At 34.2% G+C, this 25,131-nt stretch overlaps 1 pseudogene; it reads left to right on the plus strand.

Moving 5' to 3' along the window:
* On the plus strand, window positions 1–25,098 carry LOC109373365 (brachyury protein pseudogene; annotated as a pseudogene).
* Window positions 25,099–25,131: the final 33 nt, after the last annotated feature.

Raw genomic sequence — 25,131 nt, forward strand, 5'->3', positions numbered from 1 at the left:
ATGATAGAAGCTGGCCCCAGATCTCCTGAGAGTGCCAATCAGTGCCAGCAGGTAAAGAAGCCATCAGCACATTTCTCAAGTAAATAAAATGGGATCCTATGCTATGCCTAACTAAGATGTTGTTCAACTATAAAAACAACATACACAATGTCAAACCTGAAAGGTGAAAAAAAAGTCAAAACTCTAACACCCATTGGTCTTCCCTGAAGACAAAATCCAGCCAAACAAAACACTCATAGAGAAGCAAGCAGAGGACCACGGTGATATTTCTTCACAGAAGACACAGGAGCCATATCTGAAAAGTTCCGAGGGAAGGTGTGTGTGAACTTAAAATTTTGTACCCAGCCTTTCTTGTTTTTCTTTTTTCTTTTTTTCCCTCTAACTGAATAAAGGCAACACTCAGGCAATTCACAAACATGCAGACCCCCAGACACCAGCAAATTGCTTTCACATTTATTAAAAACAAAGCAAAACACCAAACTATACAATTAAATTAAATTAAAACAATAAATGTGACAAAGTAACTCGTGACTGGAGAAGCTTTAGCAAAGAAACTGGTGGCCATGCTGAACTACTGAGAGGATTCAAACTATCAGGGAAAACTAAGAAACATGAAGACTTGGATACATTTGAATCGCTGTCGAGGTAGGAATGGGAAATATCAGGACAATTCTGACATTTTTTATACTTATTATAAATGTTGAAATAATTTTTAAATCAGGTATGGATGAAATGCTAATGTAAATCCTGCGGCAATCTCATTCTGGCCTTATATGGTGAAAGGACTTTAATCTATTTTAAAATATAATTTACATTAAACAACTGTAAAATGTAAGGCTATAGCAGAAAAATTTAAGTAACAGAAATGATGAAAATTGGGAGATAATAGGTGGAGATGTGGTAGGAAATTTAAATGAACTAATTCCCTGATCTTTCAAAGAAAGTTTCAATCCCAATTCAAATTATGTATCATTTTATATTAAAACAAGATAATGCTCCAAACGCTTACTTTTTTTCATAATCTACTTTCTTCTAACTTTAGAAGAATATTTCAGGAGCATTTCAACTGAATAATATAAATTTGTATCTGCAACTCACCATGCCTTTCAGTATTATTTTCACTTGTTTTAGTACTTCAAATCCAAGTATAAGTATATTTTATTAATATAAAATGCATTTGATAACAACCTAAATAAAGGCATATTTACTTGGGGGGATGATCTCAGGGAACAGTTGTGAAGAATAATGGGAGAGAAACAGAACTAGACGGAGGGCCAAAGCGAAAAGATAGGAGTGATATTCCCACCACTGTGGGCTATTGGGTACGTGATTCCAAGGGACTGCTGAGAAGCAGTGTGAAGTGTACGTCAGGACCAGGGAGCACAAGAAGAATGCATTGATCCATCAGCTCCCATTCTATAGTTTCCAAAGATTCACTTCATAAACCACTAATTTCTGTTCACTTGGGTTGCATGTGTGAGGCAGCCAGGTTGTATTTATTGTGATTAACTGTCCTGATTTTTCTGGGGTTCCTGAGATACTTTTGGGGCTAAAAACAGGAAAGGCCTGGGAATACTAAAATGAGTTGGTCTGGTGACCTTAGTTATATTCTAGCCCATTCCTAGTGTCAATAAAGAAGAGGCATGGTAAAGGCAAGATTTATTGATATGAACTTGAGGTGAGATTGTGTTATCTTGAATAACTGGTCATTCATTGGTGGTGGAATAAGAGAGTAGAACAGAGAACATCTGAAGTGGTGAACAGAAACAGTGGTGTATGGTAACATTAAGATATTGTATTTCTCCATTAGTTCTAGCTCTCATGTTCCAAAATAGGTATTATGAACTTCAAAGCTGCTAAAGGACTAGATATTATTTGTTCTCACCACAAAAAAGGAAATAATAATTATGTGATATGATGGAGTTGCTAGCTAACACTAGGGTAGCAATCATTTTGCTGTGTATAAATGCAACAAATCAACTCATTGTACACCTTAAACTTATACAATGTTGCATGTCAACTGTATCTCGATTAAAAAAATAGCAGTGGCTGGTTATCAGAATGGGTGCATGTGTCATTTCACAGGCTTAACATTAAGCTCTGGCCTCCTTCTAATGTAAACTCCAGAATTCAACTGTACAGCAGTAAATTGGGAAACAGTGTTTTGAAAAGTCCTGCACATAAAACCCACGTAGATACATATAGCACATATACATGTACACACACACACACACACACACACACACACGTTGTCGTCATCATCATCATCATCCTCTGTACATATATTTTAATTAGAAAATGGAATAAGCAGATGAATACAGTTGACCCTTGAACCACACAGGATGGAACTGCATGGGTCCCCTTATACGCAGATTTTTAAAAAAACAAATCTGCAGTGATTTGGGAATCCACAGGTTTGGAGGGCCAATTGCATGCATTGTTCTATGCCATTTCATATAAGGGACTTGAGCATCCTTGGATTTTGGTACCCACAGGAGATCCTGAAACCAAAGCCCTGTGAATATCAAGGGATGACTACAGTTAAGTTTTTGGGGAGTCAAAGATTATATATGGATTTTCGACTGCAAGGGAGGTCAGCACCCCAACCTCCACATTGTCCAAGGGTCAATTGTAGTTTCAAAGGTGATGATTTATTAATTGTTGGAAATTTTGAGGTAATCTTAGTCAATTTGATATGAAAATCTGTATGCTATATGTTAGTTGCTATTGACCTAAAATTTGACCATACCTACCAGTTCTGTGCTACTACTAATATCAAGTATGGTTGTGGGCTAAATTGTGACCCCTTTCCTCCCAAAAAAGATATATGAAGTCCTAAACCCTGCTGTCCGTGAATGTGAGCTTATTTGAAAATGGGGTCTCTGCAGACTTAATCAAGTTAAAGTGAGATCGCATTAGCTTAGAGTGGGTCCTAAATTCAGCAACTGGTATTGTTATAAGGAGAGAGACACACAGAGACAGACATCAGGGGAAAGGGCCATGTGACAATGAAGACAGAGATTGGAGTGATGCAACTACAAGTCAAGGTATGCCAAGCATTTGTCAGGAACCATCAGAGCTGGGAAGAAACAAAGAAGGGCTCCTCCCAAGAGTCTCCAAAGGGTGTAAGGGCTTACTGATACCTCATTTTCAGACCTCTAGCCCCCAGACTTTGAGAGAATAAATTTCTGTTGCTTTAAGCCATATGCTTGTAATACTTTCTTATAGCAGCCCTAGGATATTAATAGAAATACTATCATTAGTACATTGGCAAGTGATATGAAGCCTGGCAATTAAGTTCTCAAACTCATCCTAGAAAACGTGCTACATACCTCATTGCTGAATATCACTATGGTCACCTTTGAAGTACTCCCCTTGGGAAGCTATGCACTGATGCCAGTGCCTAGTCCACCCTTCAAAGCGATTTTGGAACTCCTCATCTAGAATGACCATCAGAGCTGTCATTGTACTACCCTTGATGTCCTGAATGTCATTAAAATGTCTTTCTTTCAATATTTCCTTTATCTTTGAGTAAAGAAAGAAGTCATTGGGAGCCAGATCAAATGAGTAGGGAGGGTGTTCCAATACAGTTATTTGTTTACTAGCTACAAACTCCCTCACAGACAACAGTGCCATGTGAGCTGGTGCATTGTCATGATATAAGAGGCATGAATTGTTGGAGAAAAGCTCAGGCCATCTAACTTTTTCACTCAGCCTTTTTAGTACTTCCAAATAGTAAACTTGGTTAACTGTTTGTCCAATTGGTACAAATTCATAGTGAATAATCCCTCTGATATCAAAAAAGTTTAGCAATATCCTTGTAACAAGTTCGCGAACTTAATTGTCAGACCTCATATTTCATTTGGACACACTATGTTTTGACATGTTCTTATATGTATGGGCCTTTGCCATACCTTTAGGATTTGTGATGTATGGTTTGCTTCTGTGACCAGATGCATGACATGAGCTTCACAACAGCAAGAACAAAAGTGGTGGATAAACTAACAGTGTTGTTCCTCATGAGAGACCATTAGAAACTGGTCTTAGACATGGCTAGAACTAAATAATACAAAGCTTCTATAAAAAAAAAAGTAGTGGACTAAAAGCATTTTACTTCAATCTCATCTTTTTCAACTCATGGTTAATGCCCACCCCCCAAAAAATATAGAGTAGAAAATTTGAGCTTTAATAAAATATTTTAAAATTCATAATTTCAAGTACAAACTGAAGCATATTATCCAAAATTGTGAAATATTAATCTAAACAAGACTGTACAATGTTTAGCTCCACAAACTTCCTCAGTCCCCAAGATTTATATACATTTCCATGAAATTGTCTTATCCTATATAATCTCTACAAATTAAATCTAAAATATCAAGAATTATATAGAAAGGCAGCTGGTACAGTGGAAGATTCCTGTTTGGACCCAGATGTTTGCAAGAGAAAAACAGATAACTAAAATAAAAACAAGCTAATGAACCATTTCTATCTTTTTTTTATCATAGACTGATATTTGCTCCAATGAAAGCAGAATAAATTAGAGAAGGAGAGGTATTGCCAGAGATTGAATGTGTCTTTTCCAGATTCTAATGTTAAAACCTAATTCCCAGTCTGATAATATTTGGAGGTGGGGCCTTTGGGAAATAACTAAGTCATCAGGGCAGAGCCCTTGTGAATGCGATTAACTCCCTTATAAAAGAGACCCAGAAAAATCCCTCCTCCCTCTGCCATGTGAAGACAAAGCGAAAAGACACCTGCCTATGAACCAGAAAGTAGGATTTCCCCAGACACCAAATCTGTGGGCACCTTGATATTGAACTTCCCAGTCTTCTGAATGGTGAGAAATAAGTTTCTGACATTTATGTGTCACCCAGTCTATGTATTTTGTTACAGCAACCAGGACAGACTAAGACAAGAATAAAAAGAGACAATCTTGACTTTATGAATTGAGGGTACGCTGAAGAGTGTCTACGAGATCTCAATACTACTCTTTTTTTGCCCCTGTATTTTCTTTTGACCTCTGGGTTGCAAACCTGCAAATCACATTTTTCAGACACCCTTGCTAGCTGGATTTCTCTTGGTTTTTGCCAGCAAAATATACAAAAGATACTGGATAGAATTTGGAAGGAAGAAAGAAGAAAAATAGTATTAATTTGCTGTTTCTTTCAGCTTCTGTAAGTATCTGAGTCTGTGACGGTAGCAGGACCATAAGGGCAAGAGAACGTGTCTTGCCCATGGTCTTCTTGGCCTGGAACCTCCACCCAAAGGAAAGGTATTCAGGGGTGGTAGGCAGAGGAAGGAAGACCAGCTCTGCAAATATAAAATTAATTGAATCAAATGCTTAAAATGGGTAAATTTTATAACAAATAACCTGTATTTCACAAAACTCTTTTTTTTTTTTTAAGTGATTTCAAGCAGCAATCCATGTCAGTTACTTTGAAAGTAGTTTAGCAGCAGTGGGAGGGTGGTCTCCTGGCTTTTGCCTAACCAAAAAAAACCAAAAAAAAAAAACCACAAAAAACATTTCTAACAGTAGCAGATGCAGAGAGAGTGCAAGCACCTCAAACTGACAGCATCTCTGGGACCAAAATGGTCTTGTGAGTTGCAGCCTAAAGGCAGTGACCATTTCTTGATCTATGAGGAACAATTCTCCTATTTCCTTACCACCTTCAGCCATCCATCATTCTTCTAACCAGTGGTTGACGATACATTTCTCCATTCATAATGCTGAACCATTTCTGTTTATTGGAATGGACAGTGGCTGAATCATGCAAGGGACTTGGGTGATGAATCACATAGACTATAGGTATGCCGAATACCAAAAGATTTTTCTGTTGACTAATTTATTGAGGAACACTTTGGAAGCATCTTAGAATGCAAGCCCCAGAGAGCGGTAGTTACCAGTTGCCAAAATCTCTCACAAATAGAGAAAGAAATAAAAAAATGGGTCATAATTATAAAGAAAATGATATGGATTTTATGCTGTGGTATTGTGATTTATAGTAAGAAATGTATATTCAGTCTTCATCCACAGTTCTTGGCTCACAGTTCCCCAAACCCTTGAAAGCTTCTAAGTGTTGAGAGCGATAAGGGTGTCTTTTGCTATGTTAATGAGGTGACTTTTAGGAAGCCCGGGTGGGGGTGGGGGGAGGTCAGTTGCAGTGGAGCCAAGCATATGATTAGAAGATTGGAACATTCAGTTCTAACCCTGTCTTGGGGAGGGGGGTGGATTTGGTGGTTGACTCAATCCTTAATGACTATTGATTTAATCAATCGTGCTTATGTGATGAAGGCTCCATCAAAACACAAAAAGAAAAGGATCAGAGAAATTTCAGGAGAATTGGCGAACATTCGAGATTCGGAGAGAGGGACAAACCTGTAGAGAGCATAGAAGCTTTGCACGCTTTCCTCATACCCTGCCCTATGCATCTCTTCCATCTGTTCCTGAGTTACATCCTTTTAAATAAACCAGTGATCTAGTAAGTGAAATGTTTCTCTGAGTTCTGTGAGCCACTCTAGCAAATTAATCAAACCAAAGAGGAGATTGTGGGAACCTCTGATTTATGGTCACCTGGTCAGATATACAGGTAACAGCCCAGACTTGTGATTGGCACCCTAAATTGGAGGGTGTCTTTGGAACCTCCAACCTATTAGCTGGTCTGTTAGAAGTACAGGTGATAACTTGGGCTTCCAACTGGGGTCTGAACCTGGGGGAGCTGTTTTGTAGGACTGAATCCTTCACCTGTGGAATACAGGTGGGTAGTGTCAGAATTGAAGTAAATTACAGGACACCCAGCTGGTGTTGCAGAATTGTTTTTTGAATGTGTGGGAAACCTCTTCCCCCACAAATTTTGGAATTGGGTCTAGAACCCTTAATATATGCATAACTTTTTCTTTAAATCAGTAAATGGATATTTCTGATGAAAGTATGGTCACAGAAAAACAAAGGAAAAATAAAGAAAATGGTTCTCCATATTTTTATAGAATTTATAGATAACATCATCTTTATAAAAAATAAATGAAATGAACAATGAGAAACAAGTGGTCCAAGAAGAGTTTATATGATGCCCAATGACTAAGAAAGTGAGTTGGAAATTGTCAGAACATGACAAAAAATAAAGAGCCACTGCAGAAAATAAATGTCCATTATAGGTGGAAAAAGTTAGGTGTTCATAAGTAGTTATAAGGGTGCTTATCACAGTGAAAGAGAAAGAGGGAGAAGGAACAGGAGAAAGAAAGAGGAATCTAAATTGATCGTCAAAAAAATGATAGACTTAAAAAATAAGCTATACCAAATAGGCATTATTGGTGTTTTTAAGAACTAAGCAAATGAAACATTTAAAATGTAGGAAGAATCAAAAGTGTGATTGTCAAAAACTTTTTTGAAATGAAGACAAATAGAGTATACAGGCTGAAGGGGCTCATAGATTTTCAAAAAATAATGATACCCAACATTCATATCTCGCATTCCAAATCAAAGCATATTCTGGTCAAGATGTTACAATTCAAATACAAAGAAAGAATCTTAGAATTAGGCAGGGGAGAAAAATCATGTTTCCTACTAGTGTGAAATATGAAGTTGGATTTGACTCTTCACAGAAATATTCAATGCACGAAGACAGTTTGATCAGTATCTAAAATACACTTGAAAGGAAGAAAATGTGATGGAAGAATTTTATAATCAGCCAAGTTATCTTTTGATTATAAAGAAAATGTTTGAATATATAAAGGTAAAGTATAAACTTATTCCACTTATGAATAACAAGGTTTGAATCTCCTGAGGGAGGAAGCTACGGAGATGGGGATAAAGTAAGAAAAAGGGAAGAATGGAACTGAAATCAACTAATTAGGTAATGAGAATTAAGCAATAGTTTTTGAATTAACAAAAGTAAACACCCATGTCTACCTACCCCCACTCATGCCCAAATGTGTTAAAATTAATTTTTATCATGAAAGTCCCAGAAATGTAAGTGTAGTGACCACAATGATCAGAGCAGGAGCCGCGGGAGTATTCAGCCGGCTTCCTTTGTTTCCCAGAGTTCCTCACTTTGACTTAGTCCCCAGGTGAGGAGTCTTTTCAATGAGCAAAGCTCAGTTCTTTCTATGCTTACAGCTTTTTCAGACCCGACTCATCCAACACCATTCAGAAAGAACTTTAAACAGCATCAGTGTCATTCCTGTGAACTATTCATAGACAATTTACATTCTGGTTATCCAGTCGAGCCCATGAAAATCTAGTCCACACTGTCTCCTGCGGACACAATGATGGAAATGGGAAACCTGTTTACCCTCAGCCCACATCTATCTAACAAATCCATTTTTTGCATGTTGTGTTACTCATATTAGTTCATTTGATTTCCCCAGTGATACTAATAGTTGCCATCATGATTCCCATTTTACAGACACAGAAACGTCCACTCTATGAGGTTAAACACATGTTCTATTAAACACAGAAATTCAGTTTTGCAGATGCTGTTAGAACCACGTTGCTGTGGTTCTTTCGCACTGCTCCTCACTGCAATCACGAACGTGCTTATTGGCAGTTATATAAGAAACATGATCATATGAATTCAGAGAATAAGTGTCAAGTGTTAAAATTAAAAAAAATATAGCTTTTATAGGTTCCTACCTCCATATCTTCACTGACAGAAATCACAGATCTTGTTCCTGAGAATCACAATGTTTTTTGAAGCAAAATGGTAGGCTCTTTGAGATGTTTATTTCTATTGCTATAGTTATATGATGCCCTACATAAAATAACTCATACAGATATCAATGTTGCCTGGCCTAATATCATATAAAGTTTAACTTGGAAAAACTACTTTTTATACACTAAGATGCCTCATCACCAATTAATATACCATAGTAAGGGAGAATGGTAAAGTTCTATTTCCATAGGCCTTAATAAATATCTGACTATCTAGTCCAAGGGCTCACAAACTTTGATAATGCTCACCAAGGTAAGCATATTCATATGCAGAGCTCATTTATCCTACCCATTCATACTTTCCAGGAGAAAAACAGTGGCATGATAATAATAAAATGTTAAAATAAAATTGTGTTTTAGGAGGCATGATTTATTCTTCTGTATTAACTTTAAAGACATTAATTATTTATATTGAGCAATGAATATAAATATTTATTTAGATTATTATTCATTGAATGAACTTTGAGTCACACTAATTCTTTTCAAGGACTTACAGAAAACATTATAGTTCAAGTACAATATTTTTATAACTACATAATATATAGAGTAATTAAATGATATAATAAGTGAGATAAGCAAGAGTAATTTATATAACTACAATAAAAACATCATTAATTAATATAATAAACTAAAGATATCACTGTCAGTGACATGGAGATACATATCCTTCTGAAAAGTCTATACATATACATATATACTATAAATGTGCAGTGGGAGGAAATTTGTGAAGTAGTCAAACATTTATGTCAGTATTCTCAAAACTTCTACCACTGAAATGAACACAATTAGTAGGTTCCTAGCAAAAAAACGTTGATATTTATAAAAATGAGAGTCTATCAACTTGTATTTGATTTCACTGTAAAACACTATAAAACGGACATTCATTTCTGGAAAAGCTCACTGTTCAAGAGACACAGTATGCCTACATCCACACTTTGAGACACACTGGCCTAGATAATGAATACATTCCATCTGACAGTGCAAGAGAGATGCAGGCTGCTCCTTCAAGAAAGAAGAGAGAGGACAACATGTGTTCCTTGATTGTTGAATCATTGGGGTGAGTTAGCTTGTCACTGAACAAATAAATATTTCCAAAACAAATCACATCTTAGAGAATGACTCCATGATAGATAGGCACTATCCTGAATATTGAATTCAAACATGGTAAACACTCAATACATGTATATTAAATGAAGGAATGAATCCTCCATAGATGAGACTATCTGTGATTAGGTTCTGAATGTGTCATATTAAATATACATAATTATAGCTATTTAGATCAATAACTAATAACCTTTGAAAATATTCTAAAACACCTAACATATATAACAGCTATATTATTTCAACTCAGAGATAATAATCACAATAGTATAATGCTATTGATATAGGAATGGAGAAAAGTATGAATAATAAACAAATCAAGAACAATGTGAAAGAAACTGGAAAATATATTTAGGAGCTTCTTGGTAACTAATTTTTATTCCAAAATTAAACGTAACATTTAACATATTACATCCATGGAAATCATTGTTAGCAAACACATTTTTTTCCACATTAAAATTTATACTTCACATCTTTGTTAATTTCATTGTAATCCTATTTTTCAGTCTAATGTTGAATGGTTTTCATTTTTTAATCTATTTTTGCTCTCATAAATGGAATTTTTAATCTATGCCAGATTATGGAAAATATAAAATATCAGATACCTAAAATTATTTAGTTTTCTGAGTACATAGATTGCTTCAAATCATTCATCTCATTTTAGTTCTATTAAGTAATATGTTACAGCAAATAAAAGAAAAGGATTTTTATAAAGGAAGGGTTTTTATTTCTTTCCTTTTTAATGGAATAAAAATATTGATTTCTTTCTTAAATAAGAGAAATAGTATGTATGATGTATATTTATTTGGGGGGATTTAAAAAAGGTGAACCTACTGCCTAGTTTCTACAACAGAAATAAAATCTTGGTGTTTCTCACTAAAGAAATCATAAGTCATATTGGAAATATGCTTTTTTTCTTGTTTCTAAACAGCACTTTTGGACAAAAGCATAGAATTATAAAAAAGAATAAGGCATCAAAAAGTTGGCAATTTTGTGATAATGATTGATAGAGAAAGAGGAAACGTGATAGACTAATGCTCAAGGGTAGAGACAGTGGAAGCCCATCTTCCTGTTGTTACTGCAATGAGAGTCTCTGCTCAGAGTTAGGAGGAACAGAGGAAAGTGAAATATGAAAACAAAACAAAACAAAACAAAATTATTAAAGACTTTTTTTATGAGACAACTGCATTAGTCATCTAAGGAGTACACGTCCCACCAACCTGCTGATGCAGTAAGAATGGAAGCATCAGGCATTTTTCCCAAAGCAAAACATTAGAATGCTTACCCTTAAAGCAACACTGTCAAACAGATATTTTAGAAATGATATAATGGTTCTGTTACATACTCTGTTTAATATGGAAACTACTGGTCACATGTGATTACTTTAAGTATAGCTAATGTGGCCATGGGTTTACATTTTTAATTTTACATAAATGTAAATTTTAATATTTAATTTTAATCCATTTAAATTAATTTACATTTAAAATTTGGGCTTCTAAGAAGATGGTGTTAATGTACTGCTCTCTATTCCTCTCACGAAGTACAACTAAAAGCTCTGGGTATTATATATAAAATAAAAACAAAAAGATTGAAAGATGAAGAGAAGAAGACATTATTTAAGGAATTTGTTACCAAAGAACAATATAGTGGTGAGCTCCTTGGGTTTTATTTTTGCTTAATATATCTCATAACTGGCACTAAAGAACTTAAAAACCTGGAAATGCCAACTGGCCCAGACAATGAAAGCCTTGCCAAATGCCTGCTCTCTTCAGCCAACAAACCAAGAAAGAACAGCCTAGCAAGACAGAAAATTTTTAGACAATAAATGCTCCACTCCAGGAAACCAAATCCTTCCACTGAAGAAGAGAAAAACAAAGGGCATGCAGAAAAAGTACTTGAAAAAATAATGGCTGAAACATCATGAATTTGGTAAAAGACATAAACATACGAATTCAGGAAAGTGAACAAATCCCATAAAGTTTAAATAAAAAGAAATTCACCCTGAGATACATCATACTAAAACTTCTGGGGGGGTAAAAAAAATTCTGATAGAAGTGAATAGGAAAAAAAAAAAAGACAGCTTATCTAAAAAGGGAAAACAGAAAAATAATGGAAATGAAAGCCATTTTTTCATAAACAACAATTGAGGCAAGAAGAAATTCATACAATTTTTTAAAGCTGAAAAAAAGAACTGTCAATGTGGAATCTTATATCCAATGAAAACATCCTTTAGGAATAATGAGAAAATCTTCTCAGATGAAAGAAAACTAAAACAAAAAATTGTTGCTAACAGATTTACTCCAACATTTTTCAAAATTAAAAAAATTTACCACACAGAAAGGAAATAATAAAAGCAGAAAACTTGGAAGCAGAACTTGGAAGGAAGAAAGAACATGGGAAGTAAACCCCCCAAATTCTATGTACAACAGAGTTTCCTTTTTCTATTGAGTCTTATAAGTTACTATTAATGGTTGAAGCAATCATTACATCATTATTTAATGTGTTTCTAAATACATGTAGAAGAAATATTTAAAATAATTATAAATTGGGGAGTGTAAAGTGACTGAATGGGAGGTATGATTTCTAGGGTTAATTAAAACTAGTAAAAGAATGACACCAGTGGACTTTGCTATATTATGTATATATAGTATAATATCTAGGACCACTACAAAAGTATACTAAGAGATACACTCAGAAAATACTAACTAAATCAAAATGGAATTCTAAAAGAAATGTTCATTCAGGTAATTCACAAGAAGGCAGAAAAAAGAAAAACAGAACACACAGAAAATGAGGAGAATAAAAGGGTAGATTTAAGCTTAAATATATCAATAATTACATAAAATCTAAATTATATAACACACTACTTCAGAGAGATTGGCATAGAGAATTAAAAAAAAATCCAGCTATATACTGCCTATAAGAAATGCTTCAAATATCACAATATAAGCATGTTGAATTAAATATTAAGATGGAAAATTCATCTTTACGTAAAAAATATAAGTCATGATATTGGTATCATTAAAAAAAGACTTCAGAGCAAACAAAATTATCAGATACAGATAGGGAATTTTATTATGATTAAATGGACCAATACACCTATATGACATAGCAATCTTAAATGTGTATCTAGCAAATAACAGTTCTGCAAAACCCATGATGCAAGAACTGACAGGAACTATAAACAGATCTACAGATATAGCTGGTGACTTCAGCACCTCTCTCTCAACAATTGATAGAACTAGGCAGAAAATCTTCAAAAATAAAGAAGAACTAAAAAACATCAAAACCAAGAGGCTAATATTGTCATTTACAGATTAGTCCACCCAATGAAAGCAGAAGACATGTGCTTTTTTAAGCACCCATGGCACATACACCAAGACAGGTCATATCTTGAGCCATAAAGCATAGTTCAAAACATTTGAGTTGAATTCGTACACAGCAAGTTCTACAGCCACCTGAAAATGAAACCAGAAATCAATAACAGAAGGACAATAGGGCTATCTTTAAACACTTGGAAACCAGACAAGACACTTCTAAATAATCCATGGGTCAAAGAGGAAGTCTCAAGAAAAACACTTTATTGAACTGCATGGAAATGAAATACAATATATCAAATCTTATGGAACATTGTTAAAACAATAACAACAGAAGAATTAATACAGCAATGGTATACATTAGAATAGAGGAAACAGACTTACAAAACAAGCCTGAAGCCAGTAGAATAAAAGATGATAAAATAAAATAAAATGAGATAAGATAGTAAGAACAGTAATCAGTGAAGCTTAAAAATAGAAAAACAATTGAGAAAATTATGAAACAAAAAGCTGGTTCTTTGAAAAAAATTAATAAATATGACCAACTTTGAGCAAATCTGACAAAAGGATGATTCATGAATATCAAAGTAAGAGGGAATATCACTATAGAATCCTCAGACTTCAAAAAGATACTAAAATATATACTATAAACAACGCTACCAACCTAAATATAACATATTAAATTATATGGAGCAATCCCTTAATACACTTACCCACTATGAAATAGATCACTTGTGTAGTTCTATAACAAATGAATTGAATTTGTAATAATAATAATAAACAAAAGCAAGTCTTCAATTGCTTGTGGTTTCATTTCAGAATTCTGTCAAATATTTAGGAAAAAACTAAGATCATTTTTTCAAAATCTCTTCAGAAAACAGAAGAGAAACACTTTCCATTTTATTTTATGAGGGTATTATTACAGTAATATCAAAATAAGAAAAAACATGCACAAAAAGAAAACTACAGATCAATATCCATCATGAAATTAAGTGCAGAAATTCTTACCAAAATATTCATGAGTAGAACAATATATAAAAATAATTATACACCATTACCAATTGATACTTATTCTTGTCATGCAAGGCTGTTTCAATATTTCAATAATATTGGTGTAATCCACCCATTAATATCCTAAAGAAGAAAAATCATATGTTGCATGGGAGTATTATTCAATACAGAAAAACTTCACATCCCATTCAGGATTTAAAAAAAAAAGAAGAAGAAAAAGAAAAGAAAAATGGGAATAAACGATGATGTGGGCCAAGAGAATAACCTCCCCCCCTCACCCCCCTACTGGACAACTTTAAAGTTTTCCTATAGAAGTTTTAAGTCTCCTCTTCCTTAGTTTCTTAGCCCCTGGCTTTGATTACCCTTTTAATCAGTTTCTGAATCCTAGACTAAAGATTGCCCCTAGACTGAATCACAGAATATCTCTCACTCACCCAGGCTTTAGATAAGTACTTAAAGCATGTGACTTCCCAACATTCCCCAAGCCACTCCGGACCTAACTCTTGGGTAATCCCATCCCAGAGACTAAATAGGTTTTAACATTTTCCCAGGCCAGTGTATTTGTTGATTGTGAAGCCGAATGTTGTTTCCAAACCTGTAGCCACCCTACAGCAATAGCTTTGAGCTCTGCTCTTTAAGAAATTTATTAATTAAAATCTATTTTTCCTCATTCAGGGACCTTGGGGATACAGAGGATACCCCAACAAGATTGCCAGTCACAACCAAAGGAGCCAACAGGGTCTTCCATGCAGAGCTCCAGACCTATTCCTCTCATCTGAGACAAACTAGGGTGAGAGTTCCATAAATCCCTCCATAGGCAGGGACAACGCTACACCCCTGCCCAGCAGGAGGCAGATACAGAAGAAAAGACCTCCTGTCCCTCAGCCTCCCACAGAGATTTTATGGGGATCACATCTCTCAAGGGGAAAACAAGGCAGGCAGTTAGAGGCAGGCTTTGGGTGTCTGCATTCCTGCATGTCCCACAGAATGCACCACCCAAAAGACCTCTCCTCTCCACCCAAAACTTCTCTTTTCTTCCAATAAACTCCTTTTCTGGAGAGATGAGATCAATCAGGTGGTCCCACACCCAGAGAGGAACAACCCACTCTATAGGAAGAAGGGATAAAAACTCCAAGTCCTGCCCAAACAAGGTCTTTTTGAGCTTCCTTTGCTCAGCCTGCTCTAAACTCTTTGGAGTGTACATTCTTTTCTAATAATGGCCCTTGAGCCGTTCTCTACTGCTCGGGCCCGCTTTTGCTTCTTTGAAATGTCTTCTTTTCTCCTAATAAACTCCTTTTCTGCAACTTTACCTCTCTGGTCTGTGTCTCCACTCTTTGGTTCCACGAGACCAAGACCCAGCACAAGAAATATCCTACATCAATGGGGACATTTTTTATTTGATAAAGAGCATCTATCAAAATCAAAACCAAAAATCCTATAGTTAACATATTTAATGGTGAAAGATCAAATTGTTTCCCCCTTTAGATCAGGAACAAGGCAAAGATTTATTCTCACCACTCTAATGACATGGGAAGTTCCAGAAAGTGTAATTAGGTTGAAAAAAAAGTAATTAAAGAATAGACACATGGGAAAGGAAGAAATAAATTGTCTCTATTTGCAGATGACATGATTACATACAAAGACAAGTCTAGTAGTTTACATACACACACTCAAAAATTACTCACAGAATTAATAAGTTCAGCAAAGTTATAGAACACAAGATAAGCATAAAATTTAATTGTATTTCTATGTTACTGGAAATAACAAATGGACACTAAAATTAAAAATTTAATGTCATTTATAATCACTAAAGAAATGAAATGCATGAAAAATAACCAAATACAAGACTTGCATTACAAAATTGTAAAAATACTAATGAAATAAAAAAGACTAAATAAATGGGTAGATATGCAGTGTTGTAGATTGAAAGATTCAACTTTGTTAGTGCATTAGTTTGCTATGGCTGTCATAACAAAGTATCATGAACTAGGTAGCATAAATAACAGAAATATATTTTCTCACAATCCTGGATGCTAAGTTCAAGATCAAGGTATCGGTAGGGTTGTATTTTTTCCTAAGGCCCCTCTTCTTGGCTTCTTGATGGCCATCTTCTCTCTTTGCCTTCAGCTGTCTTCCTCTGAGCCTGTCTGTCCTAACTGCCACCCATATTGGATTAGAGCCTACCCTACTGACCTCATTTTAACTTAATTACCTCTTTAATCACCCTATCTCCAAATATAGCCACATTCTCAGATTGTTAAGCCTGGGGTTAAGAATGCAATACTCCCCAATGTATTTTGGGGAGGCACAATTCAGCTCAAAGCAGTAAGAATGCCAATCCTGTCAAGATTTATATGTAAGTTTAAAGCACTTTCCATCAAGACACCAGCAAGAATTTTTATATAGACAGGGTTATTTTGAAATACATATGGAAAACAGCAAAGGAACTAGATCTAAAAGAATTTTGAAAATGAAGAATATAGTGGGAAGACTCAGTCTACTCAACTTTAAGACTTATTATATTATCTATAGTAATCAAGACTACATGGTATTGGTGGAATATGCACATGGGTCAATGAAAGAGAACATAGAATTCAGAAACAGAACTACAAATATGCCCAAATAATACATGGATGGATCTTGAGATTATTATGCTGAGCAACATAAATCAGAGAGAAAAAGTCAAGAACCATATGATTTCACTGATATGTAGTATATAAAACTGAAAAGACAACAAAAGAACAAGACAAACAAATAAAGAAGCAAAAACTCGTAGACATAGACAATAGTTTAGTGGTTACCAGAGGGTAAGCGGGGAGGGGGTGGTGGATGAGGGCAAAGTGGGTCCAATATATGGTGATGGAAGGAGAACTGACTCTGGGTGGTGAGCACACAATGTGATACATAGATGATGTATTACAGAATTGTATACCTGAAATCTATGTAACTTTACTAACAATTGTCACCCCAATAAACTTTAATTAAAAAAAAAAAAGAAAAGTGAAAAAAAAAAACACAAACAATTCATGGGGGAAAGATAGTCTTTTTTCTTTTTCTTTTTTTTTTTTTTTAGCTGAGCCATCCTGCTACCTATTGGCAGCTCAGCGGCTGCTCAGCTCGGGCTGGACTCGAACCGCTGTTGCTCAGAGCTCAAACTCTTGAGTGAGCTCTTAACCAACTGAGCCACTCGGCCGGCCCCAAGATACCCTTTTTTAACCAATGGAACTACAGCAATGTGATAGGCAAGAAAATTGATCTTTTACCTAAGCCACAAGTCTTACACAAAACTTAACTCAAAATAGATTATAGAGTTAAATATAAAATGTAAAATATAAACCTTTTAGTCAAAAACTTTGGAAGTCTTTGGAATTCTGAATGTTCTTGGACTTTGACACACAAAGTGCAATTCATAAAAAGAAAATTTGATAAATAGGCCTCCCTAGGATTTAAAAACGTTTTGCTCTGCGAAAGACCTGTTGTAAATAGCATAAGGCAAGTTGCAGAGTGGGCAAAATATTTATAAACTACAAGAGCGACAAAGGACAAGTATGTGGAATGTATAAAAACTCTCAAAACTCAATGATAATAAATAAATCAGTAAACAAAGAAGCAGCACAATTAGAAATTAGGCAAAAATACATGAAAAGAAATTTCACCTAAGAGAATATACAGATGGCAAATAAGCACATGAAAAGTTGTTCAGAGACATGAGCCATTAAGGAAATGCTAATTAAAACTACAATGAGATACGATTATATACATAGAATAATGAGGAAAATAATGTCACTATAGTGACACCATCAGATGCTGGCAAAGGTGTAGAGAAACCGAATCTCTTATATATTGCTGGTGGGAATTCAAATTGGTACAGCCACTATGGAAATTGGTTCGGCAGTCCCTTAAGAAAAAAACAATAACATCCAATTATGATATCATCCAGCAATTGCACCCCTGAGCATTTATCCCAAAGAAATTAAAATTTATATTCACACAAAACCCATATACAAATGTTTACAGCAATTCTATTTGTTACTCAAAACTAAAAATGACCCAGATGTTCTTTGATGGGTGAATGGTTAACTCATGGAATATTACTCATCAATAAGCAGGAAGGGACTATTGATAAACACAACTTGGATGAATCTCCAGAGAATTATGCTGAGGAAAAAAAAGCACAGTGACAAAGCTAAGTGAAAAAACCCTACAATATGTAAATCCTATACTATAGGATTCCATGTACTTAACAACCTTTAAATGACAAAATGATAGAAATGGAGAACAGATTTGTGTTTGCCAAGAGTTAATGAAGAGGTACCTGTGTCCTTAAAAAGACAACAGGAGAGATCCTTGGGATGACGGAATTCTTTTCTGTCTTGATTGTAACAATGCCAATAGCTAGTTTTTAAGATCTAATCATTGAGAGAAACTGAGTAATGAGTACATGAGAATCCTCTCTATTGTTTCTTACCATGGCTGGTGAATCTATAATTACCTCAAAATGAACATTTTATTTAAATTAAATAATTATATATAAACCCTAAATAGTAATAGTAGTCTCATTTTTGATATCATAGAGTAAAGCCTTTATCAGTTTGGCACTTGTGTTTTCATGACCTAGGCAGACTCCTATGACTAGGTCAAAAGAAAAGATTACTCTGTGCATCCTCTCATCCTGCAATACTCACATGATTACAGACCCAACTCCAAGACAGAGCTTACAAATCAGCATATTATCGAATTTCTAAATAAATAAAAATAATCAATATGTGTGTGTATGTGTTACATGTTAATTTCATAGTTTAGAAAGATTTTTTGTAAGATTAAGAAAAGAAAAAATCCTAATATGCAAATTAAGCAAATAAAAGTTATAGTAAGAGAAAAAAGAAAGTAAAAACCCAATAGAGCAGGTAATGAAATTCCAGTAAGGACCATTACTAGTACTTTAAAAAAAAAAAAAAGGTATTAGAGCACAATGATGAGCATGATTTAAAACTAGAAAAATATTGAGGACAAAAGCAGTACGTGTGATTTTTAAAAAGGTAAATATACACTCCAAAAATGACAGAAACAGGATAAAAAATTATTTTCCAAACATGATTTAAACCTATTTTTTACCAACTGAGGAAATCCTTTCAGCCTAACATTTCCCCTCAAGTGCAATGCGGATTGTGACTTTGAACTCCTGGAGATGGAAAGCTAGTATTTCATTACTTAATATGGTCACAACCATTATGATGCAAATACTGTTTACTGAGTTTAAATTTTGAGAATCAATTATCAATTTTCAGGTCAAGAAAAGATGTTATGCTTAAAGCATGCTATGAAAATTGAAGACCTGTGAAAATGTAAAAGTGTAACTAATACAAAGCAGATTGTGGAGAAAATTTGGTAGAGAAGGAAGGGCATTAATATTGACATTAAAGTATGGAAACTAAATATAAATATAGAAAAATGAATTGAGACTTAATTATATTGTTTATATTATGATAATTGGTAGAAAACCCAAAACAGTAGAATTGTTGTGATTTATAGAAATGGAAGAGAGGACTTCAGCAAGGTAAATATTTGTTCTTGATATTGGGGTCATAGTAAATATTCTCTGATATTAATAAATTCAGAAAATAACATATATAGGCATAGATATAGATGTAGCAATAGATTATATATATATTGTATATCTATCTATATATCTATATATATCTCTATATATCTATATTTATAGATATATAAACTTATATATGTAGATAGATAGATCTTATTTTGGAAGGAAAATAATCCAAATATAAACAATTTTAAAGAAGTCCTCTGCAGAGTAGATCTAGAAGTGAAGAAGTGGTATGAGACTGACAATTTTCATTATAAGACATTCTTTAATATGAATTTTTAATGTGGAAGTATGCCTTGATAGAAATAAATATTTTAAAAGTATAAAGCTATTTATTTTTAATTGATAGTGATTTATGATCTAAGGATCCTTATTTTTTAATTAATATGAAAAAAACTAGGATGAAAACAATTTACCAGGCTGCAATAATGCCTATGAACATTTTTTCTAGCACTTTTTGTATGTAAAATATGTTATTTTCCTTGCTTCATATTGCCGAGTTTGAAATATCACTCACCCAGGGCTCTTTGTTTCTTCCTAGTTACTTGGCTAGGAGCTGCTTCTGTTTACAAGCATATATCATATGAATTACAAGCAAATAAAATAATTGGCTTTCAATTAGACTAAATTTTTACCAAGTGGATTCTTGTGGCCTGATTATGCCTTCGTAGTCTAAATAGCCACATTCACAACACAAATGGGCTCTTAATTTAATTAATTACACTTTTTAGTAAGGAAGTTCTTGTTTTGTATAAAATGTGATATCATTAAAATGGCTACAAGAAAAATAAAAATTGCCTTTTATTGGGAATATAAAATTAATAGGAAGATTTAACTACCTAGCCAGAAAAGTATAATAATGTTTATTTATAATTTTAACGTTAAGAATCTTAAAATCTTTCTGGTTTTACTTTCAAAAAAAGTCATCATCAATATTTAAAAATGTATGCTTCTGGATTAAATCATCCAATTATTTTATTTCTCTGTTTAAATATCCCAAGATCTTCTGGCAATAGAGTATAAGTCACTACTGCTTTGTTCTCAATAGAGAGTTGCTGGTACCTCCAATGTTATCCCAGAAACCCAGAAATATATTGTCTATACTAATTATCCAGTTTTTTTGTTTTTGGTTTTTTAATTTACCTATGATGTCACTTATTTTCTCAACTGTGCACCATATCACACACATTACAAATAAATTCATTACAATTTAAAGGATATAATTTTCCTTCTCTGTTTCACTAGTTTTCTACCATTTCTTTCTCCCAATAATGAATATAACTTAAAATAATCATTGACTGTTTGTTTTAATTTGTCAGCAGAAATTATTATTTCCTGATAGGGACATCTTTGTTAAAAACAGGTAACTATTTTTAAGAAGGTCAAAATAATCAAGATAATAAAAGCCTTGAAATACTTTCCTTTCTGAATTTAGAAATTAAGCTATGACAGAACACATTTTTTTAAAACATCTACAAAAATAATAGCAAATTTTCAAATAGTTAACTTTGTTATCAAATAAGTATCATGAAAATTAAGTAATTTAATGAGAGAATATATTTCATGATTCAAGAGGATAATCAGCTTTATCAATATTCACAAGCCTTATGTATAGATTTATAACGCAAATATATGCATAATGTATTTTAAAAGTTTTCAGTAAGTTCAGGAATGAGGAGCACTTAACATTTATAATATCAAAGTATTTATACCATTTTTCTTTTATTCTTTAATTATATGTATACAATACTTAAAAGTTATATTCTATTTCATTATTGTATTTATGAATTAAAATTTTTATTAGTTTGCTTAAATCCCTCCATTAGCAAGAAAATGAAAATTGAGTGATATATTTCCATTTATATATTAATTTCAACTTTTATAAAAAATTTTACTGTATTTCTCAAATATGAATAACTATAATTATAAGGTTTCAAAAAATGATAGAGAAGATATATTTCATGAATTTGCATTAATGATACCTAAGTGTACTTAATATTTATTGTAAATTTGAACTAAAAACTACCAAATGAGACAAAGGACATTATATAATGACAAAAGAGTTAATCCATCAGGAAAACATAACAGTTATAAATATATATGTACCCAACATCAGTAATCTAAATATGGAAAGAAAACATTGACAGAACTGACAGGAAAAATAGATAGCAATGCAGTAATAATAGGTGGCTTCAATATCCCATTTCCAATAATAGAGAGAACATGCAGACAGAAGATTAGTAAGGAAAAATGGACTTGAATAACACCACAGACTAAATCACCCTAACAGATTATCTATCTATCTATCTATCTATCTATCTATCTATCTATCTATCTATCTATAACATTCTACCAAACATCAGCAGAATATACATTCTTTTCAACTGCATGTGCTTTTCCCGAGGATAGATCACATGCTAGTTTACAAAACAAATTTAAGAAGATTGAAATCATACCAAGAAGTTTCTTCTACCACAATGGAACAAAACTAGAAGTCAATAGTATAAACAAAACTGGAAATTTCACAAATATGTGGAAATTAAACCGTCTTAAGAAGAAAAAAGGTAGAGCTATTGCACTTCTTGATTTCAAAATATAGTGCAAAGTTACAGTAATCACAATAGTATGGTAACAGCAGGAAGACAGACATATAAACCAATGAAACAAAATATAGAACCCAGAAATAAATTTACATATATACGGTCAACTGATCTTTAACCAGGTTGCCAAAAATACACAAAGAGGAAAGGATAGTCTTTTCAACAAATGGTGTTAGGAAAACTAGATATCCACATGGAAAAGAATGAAATTGATATCTTATATCATGGCACACCCAAAAATCAACGCAAAATGGATTAAAGACTGAAACGTAAGACCTGAAACTGTAAAGCTTTTAAAAGAAAATTGGAAAAAAGCTTTATGTTATAGCTTTTGGCAATATTTTTTTGGATATAACACAAAAAGCACAGGCAACAAAATAAAAAATAAACAAGTGGGGTTACATCCAACTATAAAGCTTCTGCACAGGTATGGGAACAGTCAACAGAGTGAAAGGTGACCAATGAATTGGGGAAAGTATTTGTAAACCATATAGTCGATAAGGGCATAATGTCAAACATATATAAGAAACTCCTATATTTAATAGTAAAAAGAAAAACCCTAATGACCCAATTAAAAAATGGCCTAAGGAGTTGAATAGACATTTTTCCAAAGAAAATATAAAAATGGCCAACAAGTATATTCAAACAAATGCTCAATGTCACTAATCATTAGGAAATGCAAATCAAAACCACAATGAGATACCACCTCTCACCTGTCTAGATGGCTACTATAAGAATAAAAAAAATAGTACAAATGTGGCTTGAAATAGGTGTCTTAGTTTGAAGTCTGTACCATAGGTACTGTGTTAAAAACCACTACATACAGTTATTAGTGGTAAAAGTTGGGCCACATTTCAGCAGTAAACCATTCATGCATAACCTCTGAAAGAGATTGATGTCTCTTGTTAATACATATTTTGTCCATTTATGCTAGGTAGGAGCTACAGATTAATATTTTATCCTCTAATTTTTTATTGCCTTTAACACAGTAACAGCAGGGACATTACACAACAAACTAATAAGAAGTGAAGCCTGTGTTAGCTCTTTGATCAAATGTGTTTCATACAAACTGGCTAGGAACATCAAAACAATTAGTCAGACCTGAAATTCAATCTGAGCTAGCATTCATATTCAAAGGTTTGCATTCAGATAAGTTCAGAGACCAAATATTATATTTTGATTTGTTTTGAAGTGGCCATCTGCCCATATCAAAAAGCTACTACAACAGTTTGGCAGGCAGATTAAAGAACTAAAATAACTGCTTTGTGTAGGTCAGGTTCACAAGCACCCTGGTGTTGCTTGGAACACACAAAAACTAATGTTCACAGCTTGTGGTACTTTACCCACAAGTGACTGTAACTTCTAAATTGTCAACAATTGAAGCATTCATAAGAATCCTTTATAGAAACTATATAAATAGATATCAAACTTCAAATATCCATGGCCAATATATTATAAAACAGCATAAAAATCTAATAAAATATTATAGAAAATTGCATGCTATAATAATCCTGATGTACTCATGATTTATATCTTGACACATTTAAAATGCTCCTTTTGATTCAAAAGGGGTTTTAACTATATTGATAGTTTTATTTGTACATTAAATATTTATGTGCTGGTCAATAGTCTGATTTTTAATTGGTTAAAGCAAACTCAGTGCCACAAAGACTTACTTTAGTCGCACCTTCCCGGGATTTAAGTGGAACAGCCTTTATCTTCATCCCCTCTGCCCCTCCCCACTCCCTTCTAAATTCCTGTCCTCACCATCTTCTCAAGTCTATGCCCGGGAACTCCAGGCTTTTGCAGTTGCTTTGCTTAAAAGACGAGCCATTGAAAGGAGTTAAAGATCACTCTCAGGTAGCAAGTTGCAGCTAGGGGTACTGTGAGGACAGGTGGGCAGAAAGACAAGCTCCCTTGGTAACCAGAGCTTAGAGAAGAGCCTTTAGTACAGAGTGGACCACCAGCTGAGCTCTATGGAGTGAGAGCTGCAGGCTGGCAGTGAGAAGGGCAACCGCAATGTAGGCCTAGAAAAGGTAGGTTTGACGGCACTTCACAGAGCTCACCAGCCAGATGATGGTCACCAAGAACAGCAGGACAATGTTTCCAGTACTGAAGATGAACATCTCTGGCCTGGACACCAAAGCCAGGCATTCTTTCCTCCTGGACTTCCTGGTGCTAGGCAACCCCTGCTGGAAGTACACAAACAGGGAGTGGGTGCCCAGGGGTCATTCTGGGCTATTGGTGCCCAGCTGTGTTTACATCCACCCTGACTCTCTGAACTTGAGAGCCCAATGGATGAATGTTCCTATACCCTTCTGCAAAGTCAACAAGCTCAACAGAGGGTGTCAGATCATACTGAACTCCTTACATAAATGTAAACTTCAAATTCACATAGTAAGAGTTGGGGGTCTACAGGACATGATTCTCAGCCATTGCATTCCCAAGACTCAGTGCATACCTGTGATGGCTTATCAGAATGAGGAGACCGCAGCTCTTCAAACTACATATAATCTACTTACAGAGGCTTTCCTTGACGCAGAGAAGCAGGGATCACAGAGACGGAAGAATCTGAAGAGAAGCAATCTCGGTATTCTTAATGGAATGGCTTATTCCTGGAATGAATACTTTTTGTCCACTGCCAAACCATACCATCAGTTGGGAGGTCCTCTCTCACTGTTCTTCACACGTGGCTGGGACAGATTCTCTCTCTGTCTTAAAGAGCCACAGTTTATCCTCTTCACTCTCAGCCCTTAAACTCATTGGAACAATTCATAATCCAGGACAGGT

Source organism: Hipposideros armiger, unplaced genomic scaffold (genome assembly GCF_001890085.2).
Source record: "Hipposideros armiger isolate ML-2016 unplaced genomic scaffold, ASM189008v1 scaffold_713, whole genome shotgun sequence".
Lineage (NCBI taxonomy): Eukaryota > Metazoa > Chordata > Mammalia > Chiroptera > Hipposideridae > Hipposideros > Hipposideros armiger.